Source organism: Grammomys surdaster, unplaced genomic scaffold (genome assembly GCF_004785775.1).
Source record: "Grammomys surdaster isolate TR1022 unplaced genomic scaffold, NIH_TR_1.0 251, whole genome shotgun sequence".
In the NCBI taxonomy this organism is placed as follows: Eukaryota; Metazoa; Chordata; class Mammalia; order Rodentia; family Muridae; genus Grammomys; species Grammomys surdaster.
The window spans coordinates 1,114,896-1,131,675 of record NW_021604692.1 but is presented as its reverse complement, the minus strand read 5'-3'; the positions used below and the strand labels follow the sequence as shown (position 1 = coordinate 1,131,675).

At 48.3% G+C, this 16,780-nt stretch overlaps 1 pseudogene; it reads left to right on the top strand.

The window, feature by feature from the left end:
* Positions 1-9,057: 9,057 nt before the first annotated feature.
* Positions 9,058-10,653, top strand: LOC114627259 (annotated as a pseudogene).
* The last annotated feature ends 6,127 nt before the right edge of the window (positions 10,654-16,780 follow it).

Here is a 16,780-nt window from a genome sequence, read left to right as displayed (position 1 = left end):
ATCTTCGCTCACTGTAGGAATAGAAATCTGAGGTAAAAATCAGTTTGTGGTAGCTTGCTGGGCCAAGTGCCTTGGGATAACTCTGGTGAGAAATAAGGATAAGGAATCAGGGACATGGTCAACAAAAATCACAGCTGCTTCCAAGCAAGCTGGGGAGCTAAGGTGGTCCTCAGAGTTGTCAAGGCTTGGATGTGAAATGACCTCTATGGGCAGTGTGTAAAAGGTTTGGTCCCCATCTGGTGCTAGTGGGAAGAAGCCCAAACTTTAGGGAGGTCAGCCAAGGGAGAGGAGTTCAGTCTTCGGCAGCATGCATGCGAAGGTGGAGTCTATCCCTGGCCCTGACCCTGTTAGCTTTTCTCCATGGTTGCCAGAGGTGAGCAGTTCTGCGCTTGTCATGCCTTCTCTGTCACGATGTTCTGCCTTACCAATGGCACAGAACAGGGCCACGTGATGATGGACTGGAGCCTCAAAACTATGCCCCAAACCACATCATTCCTTCTTTTAAGTTGTTCCTCTTGGGTATTTTGTAACAGTGATTGAGTGAGAAGACCTAGTCGCCAGCCACGGACCACCCCGAGAGGTAATGCGTCCTTCAGCAATGCTAGGGCAATTCTCAGCCAGGAGCCACCTACAACCATAGTTCCATAGCTTGCATGGGTTTCAGGGGAGGGGGTCAGAAGAGCCCCAGCACCCCTCCAACTCTACCATCTTCACACAGCATCATCCACACAGTGGTATCTCCTGGTGGATGCTGTCCACCTCTTGGACATCTAACTACTTATTATATCCAGGTCCCCTCTTGTCATCCCCACTTTACAGAGGAGGAAACTGAGGCTCAGTGCATTGAGAAAGAGTATGTGGAAGACTTCTATAGCTGGGTGTTAACCTAAACATGGGATCTCAGGCTCCTACTTTGGACTCTTCCAAGAGCCCCTTACTTTAGCCCACCTTAGCTCAGAGTCCCAGAAGCCACGGTTTCTGCCCTTATGGAGCCTGTAGACCAGGGAGGAAATCAAGAGACCTAGAAAGATGACAAGCTATGGTGAATGTGGCTCTGAGAAGTGAAGTGACTTGAGGCAGGGGAAGGCCACCTGGGAAGACACAGACGTTGAGTTCAGCCTCAGTGGATGACATGATGAGAATGTTCTAGAAGGGGTAGAGCAGGGATGATTCTAAGTGGCAGAAACACAGATGTAAAGACAGTATGAAAGAGCAAGATGCACTAGGAATGGAAAGTGGCCTGCTGCGACAGGGTAGGTGGGGAGTGTGGAAGGGCCCCTTACTGTTTTCTCAATGAATGAATGAATGAATGAATGAATGAATGGTTTTCTACAAATGAGGGTAGATAGGGAAACCAGAGGAAGGCCAGAGTGACTGTCCAGGTGAGAAAGGATGGGCCCAATCATGTAAGAACCATGGAGATGGAGGAGAAAGGAAGAGGGAGAGGAGGAGGGGGGCAGGGAGGGGATGGGAAGGAGAAAACAGTATACCACCCCCTCACAGAGTTTAAGACACAGAGCTTCCCTGGTACATCTCAAAATCTAAGACGTGCCATGCATGGTACCACATCCCTTGTCCAGCAGCTCTTCTTTCCCCTTGTCATCTCCAAGTCTTGCTTAAACTCTGTGTCATCAGGAAGCTTGCCTGACCACTGCCCCTCTTTCTTTCCCTGATGGGCCTCTTCCCTTCTGTCTTGGTTGAACCTGTGATTTCCATCCACAGAGTCAGTGTTCAAACCCAGTACACTACAACTCTTGAGTGTGTGTCTGGGGAAGACCCCCCCCTCGGTGTACTGAAGCTAGCTATGACAGGCTGAGAGTAGGGCCACATCCTCGACACAGGTGGAGGCTCTCTCCAACCCACCCACTGCCCACTCCCTCACCCTCTCAAGGCAGCATCTGGTTGGAACTGGGGCTTAAAGTCTGGGTAATTGGAAACAGAGTGATATCACTGAGGACAGTTCTTAAATTCCTGCACAGTTTTTCACTGAGGGGCTTGAAAGCCCTTCATTAAAGCTACCATCAGAACAAAGGCTCTGATGTAAGAATTTGGATCCCACTGGAGCTGAGGATCCAGGGATCCAAGCTGCCCCAGTGTGCTACACAAAAGCCCACATGCCCTTGGAGAAGAAATGGTTCAGACTCTCAGGAGGGAAGTACAATGCCCTGCAGGCAGCATTCATCAGCCTTGTATCAGGTGACTCTTCTGCTTGCAGAGAGAACTGGCCTTCATACAGGGGACTTGCTGGATGCGAAGGCTTCTGCTGGAGCTCCATGAGGACCCCATGTGTTGTTGGGGTGGACTTTGTCTCTATTTCTCTGCTCAGCATCCTTAGACTAGGCTTCATTGTGAGTCTCTGAGGAAGACAGATTGGTTACATGAGGACGCAGCCACCACAGGCAAGGAGTTTTACACCCCGAGCAGCTGCCCTCAGGTTACACTGTCCATGAGCAGGGAGGGATTCCACACACAGAATCCAGTCTCTGAGGTGGGGCTGGACTCGAGGGCAGAACGCCATCAAGTTTCCCATGAAGGCACATCTGCTTGGCAGCCCTGTCTTAGCCATTATGGATGAGGCATGAGCCCCAGACATACAAAGCCACTGTCACCATAAGGAAGAGCCAAAAGCAAGCACCCAGCCCAAGCCTGCCTTGCATCGCAGCTCACTCTCTAAGTGCTCTGCCATCCTGCCTGCCAGGCCACATCTGTTTGAACTTGGGGCATGGCACTGGGTAATTAGAAGGATGACATTGCCAAGGGGCCTTCCCTGACACCCTCTCTGACAGCCTGACACTCAGTGGCATTGGCTTGAATTAAAGCCACACTCAGAGTAGACACATTTGGGGCTATCTGAGGAGACAGAGGAGCTGGGGGCTGAGGGGAGCAGCCAGCGTGGGTGTGGAAGACCTCCAAGCAAACAGATCCTGGAGGAGGAAAACGCTCCATCCTCCCTAGGCTTTGTAGGGCTTCTCTGAAACCATGATAAGTAACTTTCATTATGTGCAATGGCAGGGGCTATTCTATGTCTTTTGTGTGCTTTAACCTTAGTATTTTCAACAACTCCAGGAAGCTGGTGTTACTATTGATCCCCATGGCTGGATTGTAGAAACTGAGGCACCATGTAGCTTCTACGCAGTTCAGAGTTCAGTAAACTCTGTGTTAGTCAACTTTCCAATGCTGTGACAAAATGCCAGAAACAATCAACTTAAGATGCGGAAATTCTTATTTTGACTTATAGTTTTAGTCCATGGTTGCTTAGTCTTGTTAGTTTGTGCTTACGGTTGACTGTGTTGCATATGGGCGCATAGGAAGAAGGGTGCATACAGAAGGGGGAAGATGGATGGGTAGGTGCAAGGATGGTGCCTGGGTGGGAGGTAGATGAATAGGTGGGATAGTCGCTGGACATATTTTGCCTACGTGGTTAATTGACTGGTTAGACAGTAACCTGATAGATGGTTAGGAAGAAGGATGGGTATGTGGATAGGTGATAGATAGGTTTGGGAGGAGGGTGAACAGTCAAGTGGGTGGAAAGGCAGGAGGGTGAGTTGGTGGCAAGCCCAAGGGTGGGTAGAATGGTGCTCAGAGAAACACAGATGATTGTCTTTGGCCTCTTGGCCACCTCTTCCCAGCTGCCTTCTCCAGTGGAAAAATTGAAAATCATGGGCCCTGGGAAGACATTCCCCTGTGTGGTCTGTTAATAGAGGCCCAGAAAGGCCAGCCGAGGTTGTCAACTCACCCCATACCAAGACCCTGTCATTAGCCACATTCCCCCCTACCCTGCCCTAGAGTGGAAGTATGAGCTGGTGGCCACTGAGGGGCTGGGCCCAGCCAGGCCCCTCATTAAGCCTTATTAAGACCACAGAGGGAGAGAAGATCAGGAGGGGAGCTTTCTCCAAAGGTCAGCAGTTGGAAAAAGAAGGTACAGCCATGCTCTGGGGAGGTCACATGCCCTTGGCACTCTTCAGAGAATGTGGATGTTGCCCATTCTGAGCCACTCTCGCCTTGCAAGCTGGGAAACCAAGGCTGGCAGAAGAGAGAAGAGGGGTCCACACAGGAACCAAGACAGAGCCAGCCCTGTCCCCAGGTTTCTTGACTATTCAAACATTAGTCTTATCTTCCTGAGATTTACAGCAATGGGGAGGGAAAGGAATGTACACGAGTGAGTTTCATATTCTAAAGCGTTTTCTGATCATGAAGCCATTGGGTCTCCTGTGTGCTATTGTAGTCTGGATTGGGGGTCAGCATCATACCATAAGATGAACTGACATGTATTTTCTCTTAGTCTCTTTTCTGGGTGACATCCATTAATGAAACACCCATTAAGCTGCTGTCACTGGCAGAATCCTGATCTGGGTGCTAGGAATATGTCGGAGAGTGGCCAAAGTCCCCACCCTCACAGGGCTTACCTTGAGAAGAGTTACATACAGATGCAGACATGGATGAAAGATGGTCTCAGTGAAAACCCACGGAGGATGGATGAGCCTAGAAAAACGAGGAAGAATGAGCACTTCAGTGGCTATTCATTCACCCCATAGAAACACACAGAGGGGGTCAACCTCCCTTATCCATAGCAAGTATTCATTAAGTACAGGTCTTCTTCCCCACTCCCTCATTCAGCCTCGGTGTCCTGCAAGCCCCATGGTGACCTGATCCAGAAACCCTTCCACACTTTACAGGATCTTCTGAGTGTCTCAGCCACCCCAACCTAAATTCCTGCTTATTATGTGACTTTTCCTGGGGGAGATGTAAACACAGCTCTTCTCCCCAGACAGAGCACTGACCGTGGACTGAACAAGCAGTTCCCTTCAATCCTAGTGTAGCAGATCAGTGAGTTTATTGAGTTACTTATGGAGTGAGGATGAAGGAGTTATTTACAGAAATGTGGTGACTTACAGGCTGCTGTCACCGAGAAGCTCACTCCATGACAACTGCATTCCTGGAACTCTATCAGGCTGTTTCACTGGTCAGAGACTCTCTCCCCAGCAACTATTGTTGCCTTTATAACCTTGGGGAAGCCTTGTGGGAATCTTCTAAGTTTCAGGAGCTTCCTGAGACTTGTGAGCTCATGGACTTCCTGAGACTTGTAAGTTCATTGACTGCCTGAGTCTTAACATCCTTTCTTGGAGGTATATTTCAACTAAAATGGTTAGGCAGCATCAGAAAATCACTATATAAGCAACTACATCCCCTTCCCCACCTCCCCCTCACTGTTCTTCCTGTTAAGCAAGGCTCACTTTGCACTGAGTGTCCAACCTGGGAAGGGCCCTGCTTCAGCTTAGAGAGCAGAACCAGTCTAGAGAAGAACCCCTGCTTCTCTGCCCACCATACCAGATGCACATTTGTCTCTAGGCTACAGAAATTTCCCAGTTGCCAGGGTCCTACTGTAGATGCCAGGAGATGTTCCCCCAACCCCAAAGGGGCAGAGCCTGTCTGCCTTCGTGATTCCAACATCTGTAATGCTTTCCCCGCATCCCAGAGCCCTCCCCTCCAAATTCTTCCTGCTTCATTAATAGTGTACACACAACATGAAAAATTCAGCTGTCTTCATCATTTTCCATATTAGCTGACAGCCGGATCCCACATGCCTGAGGACACCATACCTCCTGTATAGCCCCCTGCCATTCCAAAGTAACTACCTCAAATGAAGTCTAGTTGTTGAAAATCTTTGGTATTGGAGCCTCCAAAGTCCTGTCCCCTGGATGTCCTGCCTGGCTGGCTGGAGGTTGACTCATGTCCCAGCAGACAAAAGGTTCAGGGCAGGACCCTACTAAAGCCTGGACCCTACTAAAGCCTGGACCCGATCCCAGTACTATCATTCATGAGTGGGAGGCCTCTGAGTTTTCCCTGTGCCGTTCAGAAAAGGAAAGGATTCCCATCCTAGCGCAGATGAATTTGGATGCACACATCAGCTCTGCAGCTGTGAGTCTCTTAACCTCTTTGAGCCTCAGTTCCTCATTTGTGAAGTGGCAGAAATAAGAAAAGCAACAGCAGCATTGTGACCAGGAGTCAAGAACACTGTAACAATGAAAACAACTGACTCCCAGCAAGCCCTGCTGTGTGCCAAGCGCTGAGCCAGAACCCCACTGCAGCCCTTACCGACTTTAAAAATAGAGAATGAAAGGGCCAAGAGGTCAGGGGTCTTCCCCAGGGACAAGAAAGGGGCAGAGTGGGAGCAGAACCAAATGCAAATATCCAGAGTCCAGTGCCAAGAGTACGTTTGCTTGCCCTGGTCGTTTCATATCCTCTCTTAGCCTTGAACGTGGGTATCAGAGACTTGCAGCTTTGCAGTGTCCCAGTCTAAGTGATGGGCATCAGGAGGGGAGGAGGACATCACCAGCCACATCTAAGACAGATCCTGAATAAGAAGTCACAAGCTGAAAGGAGATATGCTGTCTCCCAGAGTGCCAATCTTGAAAGCTAGCTTGTTTGTTTTTTACTCATCTGAACCAAACTGACTTTCTGCTAAAAGGAAGAACAGAGTAAATCAGTTTCTAAAACAAAATTCCAATACATTTCCTACAGTTTAGCCCAAATAGATCTTGATCCAACTAGCCATATCACCTTAGAATACTTATGTTTATAGTAATAAAGACCTTTGGCATTTGCATCACCGTTGATCTATAACCTCGCTGGTTATATTGAAGTACTATTTCTGGGCCTTGCACCTTGAGTGGTAACATTTTATTCTTTGCAAGGACATTTGAGGGAGGTATGATTTATTTCCATCTTACAGCTAAGGAGGTTGACACAAGAGGTTAAATGATCTGTAAGAATAGGAAGTGAGGCTTGAACCCAGACCCCCTGATTTTGGCTCTGTAGATAGGCCTTCATATGACTCTCTAGGGAGCTGCTGGCCCTCATGGGGGACAGCCACGACCCTCCAGAGCCTCATCCTAGGAGTGGCACAACAGGCTGCACAGGTTGCAACTGAGCCACTCAATCACTGTGACAACTCTGGGAACTCCTCTATGTGAAGACAGAATACACAGTACTCTCTGGGATTCTGTTGGGGGAACGAAGCAATGATGAGCCTGGAAAAGTTACATCACTGAATTAGTTTACTTCTATGACCACAACTCCAACGCAGTGCAAAGCGGAGAGTGACAGCAGGTGCTCACAGACTGCTCACTGGTGGCAAAGGAAAACCTAAACAAAGTGGAAGTGGATGGAAAGGGACTCTTACAACACGTGATGATGGATTTCTATGGGAATGGAATAGTGGGTAATATTTGAGATACAGCGTCTCCTGGCTGTACGAAGCTCTGACCTAGGAGTGGAACTACCAAAGCTTCTCTGGAGAGAGACAAACCTGCCCCACACTGTGTTTCAAAACACATCTTGCTTTTAGAAAGTTACGGTGTATATGAGCAGAGAAAGAAGGGAGCTTAGAACTGAAGAGCCAGACCCCCAGTCGTACCATCAAGATCACGGTCTGGAAAGCTGTGACAGTGCATATGTGTTACCCAGGAGACTTTGGAGACAGAGGCAGGAGGAACGAGTTCAAGGTCATCTTCAGCTACATATATTGGGATCATGACTAGCCTGGGCTACAATGGCCTCAAATAAAACAAGATGGATAATGAATAGGAGAATGAGAAGGGAGGAAGGAGAAGGGGAAGGAAAATCAAAAAAGAAAGATAAGATAGTGGTCAGGTAGAGAGAAGGCTGGTGACATGTATGTTTGTGTGAAGTGCTGGGGGATGAACCAGGCAGGGCCTTGTGCATTCTGAGTTAATGTTCTACCACTGAGTCACACCATCAGTTTTCAAGGGTACTTTTTGAGAGGACAAGGATATGAACACCCTTCATTGTTCTCTGAATCCTGACATCATCTGAACCCTGCTTGCTCACCTCTTCCACCTGGAGGACTTTAAATCATTACACATCCAGGCCAGTGTGTAAAGTCTGTACCTCTGGCTTGGGACTTGGTAGTCTGCTGAAAGTCGACCTCCTGAGAACTGGGTTTGAGATAGCCTTCCATTCTGATTCCTGTCCCTGTCCACTTCCTGACTTTCTGTCCCCATTTTACAAATGAGAAATGGGAGGGGGCAAATGGTGGGGTAATCAGGACTCCTGCTTCCTGTGAGAAGCCTATCTCCTTCTCTACTCTGCAGCATCCTTCTCAGCCCCCTGCCTACATCACTGCAGCCTTCTCTTCTCTGCCAGGGAGATTCCTTCCTATGCTTTCTCTCTAACTTCCAAGTGCCCTCCCTGTTCCTCATTAATGAGACTTTGGGTATTTTTGTCTCTTGGAGTACTGTATTCTAGTGCCAGCAAATAACTTTAAATAGAAAAAATATGCCCAAAATTAGACTGGGAAACAGGAAATAAATAGAAAGGGGGTGGGCTGAATGTCAGCATGCTCCCCCGGGCAGTGAGTCAAATGTCATTAACCACCTCTGAGCACCTGGCTTTCAATCAGGAGGAACGGGGAGTGGACACACCATTCAGGGACCACTGGACAGGCCCATGTGGATGACAGACAAGGGCAGAGGAAAGACAGAGGAAGATGGAGTTTGGAAGGCTTCTTGGAGCCTGTCCTGGAGGGCTCTTCAGCCAAGGGTATTAAGGCTGGGGAGCTGGGAAGGTCACACTTCAGCTGTGGAGATCATTGTTATGTCTGCCTTCTAGAGTGTCACAGGGTGCTGTAGAGATGATGTGTGCCCTGCTTAGATCATCTTAGTGTCCACTGCTGTGTGGAATTACAAGTTCACTCATTGCTTGGACTTGGAGACACTGCAGAGAGTTAACGGACTCTGAGTCCCGATTTCAGAGCATGCCCCTAGGTGTCATTTTGTAAGTACAGCTTTAAGAGAATCTCTACCTTTTCCCCACTCCTGATTCAGCTGTTCACAGCAGCAGTGTGACTTTCAGAAGGCCTAATTCAGATCACAGAACTCCCAACTACAATGTCTTCCCTCACTCCCCAGCCTCAGCACTAGGCTAACCCCCCCCCACCCCGTACAGCCTTCATGGGGCTTCCAAATTCCATCTTCCCGTGATGATTTTTTCCCCTTTGGTTGTCAGCTTGACTAGATCTGGAATCAACTAAGAGGCATGCCTCTGGTGAGTCTGTAAGGGTGTTTTCTAGAACGGTTAACTAAGGATGAAGACACCTGGGATTAGATAAAAAACATATCCCTATAACATTTATGTGGTTTTATTTTATTTTTTTAAAAAAGAAACCAAAGTTCTCACTACAACACCATACTGTAAAAATCAACTGAATAAACCCCCTTTTAATACAGATTGCATTTGTTCCCATAGAGGACTAGTCAACATCTCTTCATCCCTGTTTCCATTTCGTACTCCTTCTCCCTTGGTCCCTAAATGGTCCCATCCTCTTCCAGATTCTCGCTGACTGGCAGCCAGGTGAGGGGAGGTCCCTCTCATTGCTCTATAACAATTTGCCGTTATATGTCTCCATACACCCTCCCCTGCATGCCCACAGCTACTTCCATCCTGCCCAGCCCCAGTGCTCCCACAACACATGGGGGATATGTCTCTAAGCACACACAGCGTCTTAGAGAACATGCACAGGTCTTTTCTGTGTGTATAATTTGAATTTGCAGATATACTTGGTGGTGAAGGTCTGAGACTCGACCTCAGCCCTGCTCAGCTGATAAAAGTGAGCAGTTGTTTGTTCATTTGTTTGTTTGTTTGTTTTTCTGACTGCAAAAATCAAAACGAGCCTCAAGGTAATCATTTCATCCATACCAGAGAAGGCAGACTTGTGACACTTTCGTTGAATGCGAAATAGACAATGAGATCAAATTAGTCTTGGGAAAAGACAGAGAGAAACTATGGGGCACAAATAATGTTGAAGTATTCATATCAAACAACATTGAAATGGATTAGGTGTTGATGCGTACAGGCCCAGGTAGTCATGACACGACATGGCCAGTGATCTTTTGTACAGCTTAGAGGACTCCCCTACTGTAACAAAGACGAAATTGTTCAAAGTTGGAAATTTGTGCCAAATAGAATAACATTGCTGGTGGACTTCCAGCAGATGACTACAGGGGACTCTTCCTGACACTTGCTTCACTGAAAGGGCTCTAAAAACACAGGGAAAGAATATGGCATTGATATACTGAAATGTGTAAGAGCAGTAGCACTGAAGTTAGACCTCACTATTACCACCAAGAAAACATATGGCCGTACAGCAGCCAGGTCTTATGATAGACCTGGGGATGGCAAAGGGTATAACACAATTGGCAAGGCAGAGGAGTTGGCTTTAAGGGATGAGGTGTGGTGTCTGTAGTGGAGGTTACAGAGGCTATGTACCTTATAACAGCTACCGTGAGAACTATGGATTAGGTTCAGATAGATTTGAAAGAGACATCAATTATTGTATTTCAGGAATGTCTGACCACAGATACAGGGATGGAGGCTCTACTTTCCAGAGCACAACACTGGATACTATGTACACATCACCTTACAGAGCTACTGAGAAGAACATATTTTTTTCGCCACTCAACCCTGTGACAGTACACCCTGAGATTAGACCTGATGGCTGGGTCACAGGTGAAGCTCCTGTCGAGCCTGCAAACTGAAGATGCTGTTGCGGCTGTGTTAAAAGGCAAAGCACATACACAGCACAGATATGCAGAACTCGTCTTGAGTTCTACAGCAGGAGTAAGTGAACGTTAGTGTTGCTCAAAGGACCAAGTTCAGTATTTTCGAACATAGCAGTCACCTAGGATGATGACACAATGAAGCTGAGTAGACCGTAACTGTTAAGTAATTCCTGGGTTTTCTCTAGCTACTGTAGGATATGTGTAAGCAGTTTAGTGTGTTTAGGTTAAAGCACTTGCATTGTATTGAATGCTGTCTTATGCCGCATCACACTGAACGTGTTGATGCTCCTTGAAAAGGTAAGCTTGAAAAACTCAGTATAGGAGATGTATCTACAATTGAAAGTGCAACATTTGGTATGTCTGTTAGTTTTGCTATCATTTGATAACCTTAAGGCACATGATTTTAAAATCCTTTATTTTAAGCTAATAGGGACATTTGAGATGCAACAGTAGTACTTTGGGATTTCTTTCCTAAGCTCTAGCACATGTCCTGAGATAAATTGGCATCAGTAGACCTGGTTGGGCCAAGAACCCATCCAGAAATCAACCCAGTGCCTCCAATACTTTATCCACCATTATAACATAGAGACTTTTCCTCAGTGTAACACCAGGAAGGTCCTGCCTGAGGGGGGTCATGAATGCTGGGATGGTATAAGTGACAAGTTTCATGCACACATTGCTTCCTCTGTGTGAAGCACCTACCCTCCAGCCCTACATCCTCTCTGAAGGGCAGCTCAGCAATTTCCTCCTTTAAATGTCTCCAAAGCCAAGTCCAATTTGGTCTCCTTCAGGTGAACATCCCGTGGGTCATTTGTAATTACCTTGGTCAGTCTTCATGACGTGCTACAATGCATCCGTCTCCCACCGAGCCCTCACTAATAAGTACCCTCTGCAGCATCCTCAGGCCCTGTGGACCAGTGGGCCTGAGGCAAGTGCTCTATCAGGGATCTCACAGCCCATTGTGGGAAGTGAGACACAGGACCACACCCAACACCTCTTCACTACCACCTTTTCTATAAAGGTGAGTAAAACATTTCTAACCCTCAAAGACTAGGAAACTCCAGGCAAATGGGACAATTATCAAACAGTGCAAAGCCTAACAGGGTGACAGGGGCCACTAGGCACAGTGCCAGATGGGAACAGTGAGACAGTAGGTGCCTCCTTGATCCAGGGAGGACACGCTAGCTCTGGATGCTGTGAAAGCTGTCTCTGTTTACCAGGGACAGGCAGCAATGGAGTCCACTGTGACATAGCAGGCCTGGGGGAACCTTCATGCTCAAAGAAATGTGGATCCCATGGGAAGAAGATTCAGAAAAGACAATGGCCAACTTCAGGAAGCAGCTAGGCACCGTGGGTCTGACATGCGGACAAGGTTGTGTAGAAGGTATTTCTGAAAGGTCAGGGTTTGGGAAGATGAAAGAGCAGAAGGAGCAGGGGAGGAGTGAGGAGAAATATACCAGTACCTGGCCAAGCTAATCAGAGAGTTAAGAGAGTAAGAGTTCCCCAGGGAGTAAGTGTGTCCCACCAGAGGCCAAGATGTCTGGACCCCACCTGGACCTCTTGCTCACTCCTAGGTGCAGGCTGCCCAGGAAGTGACACGGGGAACATGACTGTGCTTCAGAGCTAGGGCAGCCTGAGGACTCTTCTCAACTCTAGTTTCTGGTCCTTCAGCCTCACCTCACCTAAGAGTGTTATTTTATTTCAGCCACTTGCTTCTAAATTTGATTTATTTTTAATTTTATTTGTGTGTGTGTGTGTGTGTATGTGTGCGCACACGCGTGTGCGTGCATGTGAGCACAAAAGCAAGTATGTGTACGTATGTGGATGTATGTGATTTTCTGTAGATGAACCACTGCATCTAGGTGTCTACCAGAAGGCGTCTGATGTTCTGGAACTGGAGTGCCAGCAGCTATAAGATGCCATGTGGGCATTAAGAATTGAACCTGGCTCCTCTACAAGAGCAACCAGTCCTCTTAACAGCTGAGCCATCTCTCCAGCATTTCCAGTCAGTCCTTTAAAAAGGAGCTGAAGGGGTAACTCAGTGGTACCTAGGCTCCATTCTAGCACCAAACAAAGGGAGGGGCGGGCAGCTCATGATAGTGTCACACAGGATTACGAAGATCCGCTGGGCCAGGGTGGCTCCAGCTAAGGTATTAAGGAAAGAAGCTCCTTGCAGAAGAAAATCTGAATGTCTCTGTCCTTCCCATCATGCTTTTGGGTAAAAGTAAAGCTATTGGCTCTCAGAAGGAGTCAGGCATGGGCATATTTGGACCTGGGGCTGAGACCAAAAGGTCCTTTGAAACAATCACACGTATCCAGCCAGTATTAAGAAATCTGTGTCTAACAGTGTGTGCCAGTCAGCATCCCAAATATCCTCCCCACCCCTCCCCACATCAGCCATTGACTTCTCACACAACACCTTCAGGGGTGTTGACCAAGGCTGAATTTATAGAGAGAAGAGGCAAGACCCTGGGACATAAGGCCAGGATGCCAGTGAGTCTCCAAAAGAGGACTTAGCCAGGCATCCAGGAGAACTCAGCCATCCGTCTGCAAAGCCACTATGAGGCTCTGGGACTGGGGTTAGGGGTGGGGATGATGGCTGCAGACCTGGCAGCAGATCTTTCCACATGGTTTCAGACTGAGGCTACCTCAGGTGCCTAAGGACAAGACAGGGACACCAAAACTTCTCCACAACACCTGAGGGTAGAGACCTACACAGCTCACTAGAAATATATTAAAGGTTATGCCCCGAGTTGGTGGACTTTTGACTATTCCATTTCCACAAGACATTTACCCAGAGCACAGCAGAAGCAGGTTATTCATCCGGAGCCAAAGAAGTGAGAGATCCTGAGAGATCAGATCCTGGTCCCATTGGCCATGGATACCCTTCCCTCAGTCTGCCCTGCCTACCAACAGTGGCACACGCTGTGCCTGACTGTTATGGAGCCATTCCTTAGCCACTGTGTTCATTGAGATGTTGCTGCTGCAGCCTGCAAGTCCTCTTGTGTCTCTCGGGTCTGGAGGTCCCAGAGTGAGGAGTGGAGAGAGTGTGTGTAGCAGACCTGCAAATTCTTGGAGTATAGTCCTCATCAACTGAGTCCTGGCTTACTGAGCCTCATTAGGGACTGTGGGAGAATGGATGAAGCAGATGTGTACTGTTGACATGAGGACAGCCATGTCAAGGACCTCCATGTCTCTGACTTGTGGGAATGGCAAGGCCTTTCCATGGTCTGGGGCCTTCCCAGCTCATCCCATTCTGCCATCTATCAGTCAATTTGGTTTTTATCTGCAAGTGTGCCGCTTCATGGTTACAAGATGACTGCCACTGCTCCAAACGTTACAATACATCCTCAAAGATAAAAAGAAGGAAGGAGTTAATACCAGCTTGAGAAAACAGGTTGGCTGGGTCTTGTCCACACAGTGTCAAGAGAAACCTGTGCTGTGGCATTTTTAATAAACTCCAGGTGCTGGTCATGCTCTAGATCTGGGGGCCAAGTCCTGAGATATCGGTCGGCCTGTCTCGAGCAGTGCTCAGAGCCTGGCTACAATGTTGGGTTCATGATCCATCATCCAGAGCCCGCTGCGAATGCTCTGTGTTATATCCCAGGCACCCCAGTTTAAAAACCTCCTTGGTGGTCCTAGTCAAGAACTACTGGTTAGGAGTCAGTGTACACACTGCTGGGTCCTCATTTATTCTCCTTCCCCACAGTCGCCCTGAGTTCAACTCAGGATACAGTCAGTCACCAGCATCTTCACCTGACTGATCACAATTTGTGCAGGGCGTAAGTCTGGCTTTTGTTTTCCTTTTCCTTTTTGTGTGGTGTACATTGCATTCCTGTGGGTATGTGCAAAACAGTATGTGCTAAAATGTACATGCATGCGTGAGTGTGTGCGTGCATGCATGAGTGCGTGTGTGTGTGTTTGTGTTAGGGCATCTGTGTGTGGGTGCATGCACATGTGTGTATATGGGTATATGTGGTTGTGTGTGCAGATGTGTGTGTATGCAGGTATATACAGTGTGCTTGCATGTTTGCATGTGCCTGACACATATGTAGAGGCCAGAGGCAGTATCGGGTGTCTTCCTCTCTTGCTCTCCACCTTATTTTTTTAATTATTACTTTGTGTATATGGATATTTTGCACATGTGTCTGCACCACATGTGTGCCTGGTGTCCACAGAGGCTAGAAGAGGGCATTGCATTCTCTGGAACTGGAGTTATGGATGGTTGCGAGCTGCCATGCTCATGCTGGGAGTCAAACTTCGGTCCTCTAGAAGAGTAGCCAATGTTCTTAACCACCGAGCCATCTCTCTAGCTCCTTGTACCTTACTTTTTGAGAGAGGGCCTGCCGATAAATGTGGAGCTCACTGAATAATCCTACCGATCCGCCTGTCCCTGTGTTACAGACACTAATGTCTGCCTGGTGTTTTCATAAGTGTTGGGGATTAAAATCGGGTTTCATTCTTATGCAGTGGGCCTTTACAGACTGCGCCGTTCTCTCAGCTCCATGTCTGACTTTTTAGTTCCAAACACAGCATTTCCCTGTCTTCCTCATCTCAGAAAGCAGCAGTTGGTCCTCTAATCTCTGGGACTACATCCTTGCACTTAGCCTTGGCTCCCCTCCCCTTCAGGTGCTACAGATAACCCTTGGGTGTGCTCTGTCCACACTGCATATCCCCCAGTCTCCTCTTTTTCCCACGGTCACTGCTACACCTGGATCTCAACTCTATGAGCTCCCACCTGGCACTCAAAGAGTCCTGGCCTGCTCCTTCCCTGACTCCCCCTCTGTTACCAAGGCATCTTTCACACCACAGCCAGAACCAGACCTCGGCACACCTGCATACAGTCCCACAAACCTTCTCCACATCCAGGATGCAAGTCCCAGCTGGGACCCACAACTGGGATCCTTTCTCCGCCATCTCTAGCCCCCCCCTTCCCCTGGCTCAAGTCCTCCATATGCTGCCCTACCCTCTTACTACACAACGCTGGTCACTCCCCCTGCCAGCTCTCCCAACCACCTGGTTCTTGTTTTCCAGGCTCTGCTTGGCAAGCTGCCACTTCCAGCAAACACGTCACCGAGCCACCTGTTCCTCCATGACGTTTATTTGTGCCCTTTTAGTTCCCTCCAGGGCCTGCCACCTACTGCCATTCTCTCTAGACTGGGGGCTTCATGAGACAAGGTAGAAGCTCTTAAAATACTAAAGTAAGGAACGGGGAGAAGGAAATGACCAGAAGAAGTAAGTGCAGGAGGGAAAGGACCAAGTAAGGGAGGAGGGGAGGGAAAGAGAGAGGGCAGAAGAAGGAGAATAAGGGAAGAAGAAAAGGAAGGAGGGAGAAAGGAAGGGAGGGAGGGAAGGAGAAAAATCCAGCAACGCTCTGGGGCATCCTTGACACAGGATCTTGACTCTTCCCTAGAAGTGGTCCAAGTTAGAAGTGGTTTTCAAGTGTCCAGACTGGGTGCTCTGAACTGCTGATTAGAGACAAAACACTTGGGCAGTAACGCTCCAGTGGGAACTGCCTCTAAGTCCCCTGAGCTTAGCAGTCATAGTTCTTTTTGGCTCTTTAGCCTGGGCATTTGCACAACTCCTGGCTTCAAGCAAGGTTCCGCCTGTGTTTCATGAGTTATTTAAATGGCCCGGAGTTCAAATGACAATCTCTTTTGCCTTAAGGACATCTAAGAAAATCTTGCTTCAGTTTCTGCATAAAGGGGTGAGGAGTTCTGGTTTCCCTTTCCACACATCTACCATCATCCTAGAAGAAGGGCTGGCACCGGCGCACCCCTGCAAGGAGTCTCCAAGAAGCTCTGTCCTCAGCACATCAGAGCTCTGACCTCCCCAGGACCCCAGCGTCCCAGCCTGCCCCTCTTTGCTTTGCGGGAGGATGTCTAGCCACCCTGGCCAGCTCACAGCTAGCAGCACAGGGGGCTTCCTCTAATCAAAAGCCAAACTGCAATTATAGCTGGGCTGAAGCTAGGCACACGGTGCCACTTAAAGGGGCAGATTTATAGGACATTAACAACTCCAGAGGCAGAGCACCAGGTGCTACAAATCATCAAAATGAGAACCAAACGGGTCCTTGAGGCTCCAGATACAATATCCAGCAGAGCCTGACTCTTAAAAGGATCACCCGAAAGTCACTAGCTGTGCTTCTGTCTCAGGGCCTCTGCACACTGCAAGCACTGCTCCTTCTACATGGTCTCTGA